We start from the raw sequence: 2,500 nt of genomic DNA, 5'->3' as shown, positions 1-2,500 counted from the left end.
CCTAATGAAGCCTAATTTAAAAAAATATGAATGTGTAATTACACAACGCTACATTTATATGGTATTTCCAGATCGCTATTTCAAAATTATGCTTTCAATTTTGTGTTAAGCGATCCGATGGCTTACCAGATGTGTTACCAGAACCAGTAGCATACTTGTGCCAAAATGAAGTTGTTTTGCTAACGAACTAAAATACATGCTGGTATTTATGGTTACAGATCAACGCTGAGACCGAGGTTTGATCTGAGCACGTTGAGAAGCAATGCTTTGTTAAGGTCACCCGTGGTATGACAACGCTAATAAAGGATGCTGTGCCTGCCAACTTTGTTCGCCTGGACTTCAGAGAAGCCAAAGAGGAGAATCATCATTCGCATACCGTGGTTAGTTTGTTCAGTCATAATTCAACTGGCATGTGTTAACCAAGCCTCTTTACAAAAAAAAAAACTGATAATAGTTTGCCATGGAATACATTTTACTTTAGACAAAAAACTTAATGCATGTGCTGGAGATATATTTGTTTGCATTGATCATGTACTCCTGAGTCATGAGCCAATGATTTCAAACTGTGATGTCATTACATTGCATTACATTTCACTTAGCTGACACTTTCATTTTATTCAAAGCGACTTCGTTATTATATGTCAGGGTATTGTTTACAGTCCCTGGAGTAATGTGGGTTTAGGTGCCTTTTCAAGGGCACTTCAGCCATGGAGATGTAGGGAGCGGTCAGAGGGATTCGAACCTGCAACCCCCAGATTGAAAGACCAACTCACTAGGCCACGGCTGCCTCACCACTAGGCCACGGCTGCCCTGTGTATGTTATGACTCTCCTGTCCTTTGTGTTTCTTTTTCAGTATGGATTCCATGGAGTATTCCATCGAGTATTTCTTCTGTTTCAATCGTCTTGGTAAGGCAACTTGTGTATTTTTCCCCATATTGTTGTAACCTAAAGGGCTCTGCATACTTCACGTGCGCAATTTGTCGCGAGTGGCGCGAGAACCATTAATGACGTCATCACTTGCGACAGACTATTCATACTTCAAAAGCGCCCTTACAGGCTTTCGCTCGCATTGTCGGAAGTGCACTCTGCTGTTCATGAGAGAAACGGCAGTATCTTTCGCAACTCGCAGCGTAATTAGTTCTACGGATGTATAAAATAGAAAGCCAAACACGGCTGCTGTAGGGCTACTGAACGTCTGACTTGTGACTTACCACATTGAAATATATATTTTTTGTTGTAGCCTACATTGCCAGACCATTCCAAGACCATGTGAGAGCATTGTTCTGGCGGCAGAATTTATAAATAGATCGCCGAACACAACGTGCTTCTGAACAAAGTAAACAATTGTTTCACTGAACAACATTTAAGAGAGAAGATAAAATAACTCTCTAGGACATTTTATTATCCTCAAAATGATGCAGGATCCATTCTGTAGTAGCCTACAGTAGTTGTAGCCTCTCTTCGCAACTCCTGCTTTGTCTGCCTACCTGCATGGTCGCTGGTGGCGCACGACAAGTTACAAAAAATGTGGGGTGCACGACGTCGCGCCACGGCAGCTCGCGCCACAGCGTGTGACGTCATTTTGGGTCACGTGACGGCGCGAGTGAGGTCGCAAGTGAAGTATGAAGGAGGCTAGCGCCAGTCACGCCAAGTATGAATCCCCCTTTATATTGTCTATCACTGCCAAAGACTTCAGGTGAAACCTGCGATTTGTATTTTGTTTTGTTAATACTTAAGTTTGATGTTGGCTGGTTGAAATGAGTTTGGAGTAAGCAGACTGTATTTCACATGCTGTGATCACGCACCCATTGCGTGCAAGGTGTAATTCTCTAGGCCTATACATGGGTTCTAATTAAATGTTGTTTATAACCTGACTGCGCGAACCTAGCTGTGCACAACTCCACCTCTGATTGTTGGAAACCGCTGACGGTCAAAAACTTATCTCACATGTTTGGCTGCCAGTGTCTTGCCCCTCCTCATAACATTGTGTTGAACACTGTACGGGCCCATGTATAATTGCAAGGTTACCTCAATTTCAGTACACTATGTTGTTATTTCATAGTATTCACCCTGTTTACTTGATAATGGTTATTTAACTGAATGGTATGCAATGCAGTAGGAACAAAGTGTTTGCAGGTTTGCAGTTTGCATAGCTTTTCTTTTGAGAAGATTGATTTTAAATGTTGCACAACTTAAAGTTTAAACTGATGATATTTGATAGGAATTCAACATTGTCCTGGGTGTGTAGCTTACGGCTGTAACTGCTATGATGCTTTTCTGTTATGCTGTTATGCTGCTCTACAGCCTAGGCTACATGATGTGTCTGTCCCTATCAAATAAACCAAACTTAACTGATGACGTATGTTCACATAGGTGAAGTTTTTGAGCTGGATCTGGATTCTGCTGAGGATTCGTCGACTACTAGATGGCGAGCCACCCACTCATTCGAATGTGATCCTGTTCTACATTGCGCATGGCATATTTGGTAGGATTGTGGCC

General features: G+C 42.2%; 1 long non-coding RNA gene across 1 annotated transcript in view; it reads left to right on the top strand.

The window, feature by feature from the left end:
- LOC134437258 (uncharacterized) overlaps positions 1-2,500 on the top strand; it is a 3,160-nt gene that overhangs the window by 474 nt on the left and 186 nt on the right. The window contains exons 2-4 of the long non-coding RNA XR_010032372.1: positions 219-380; positions 855-907; positions 2,375-2,500. The exon at positions 2,375-2,500 is cut by the window's right edge and continues 186 nt beyond it. This is a non-coding gene — a long non-coding RNA (uncharacterized LOC134437258). The remainder of the gene's footprint in view (positions 1-218; positions 381-854; positions 908-2,374) is intronic.

The sequence above is a fragment of the Engraulis encrasicolus genome, chromosome 21, assembly GCF_034702125.1.
Source record: "Engraulis encrasicolus isolate BLACKSEA-1 chromosome 21, IST_EnEncr_1.0, whole genome shotgun sequence".
Lineage (NCBI taxonomy): Eukaryota > Metazoa > Chordata > Actinopteri > Clupeiformes > Engraulidae > Engraulis > Engraulis encrasicolus.
The sequence above is the reverse complement of the archived record's forward strand: the minus strand, read 5'-3'. Positions and strand labels throughout refer to the sequence as shown.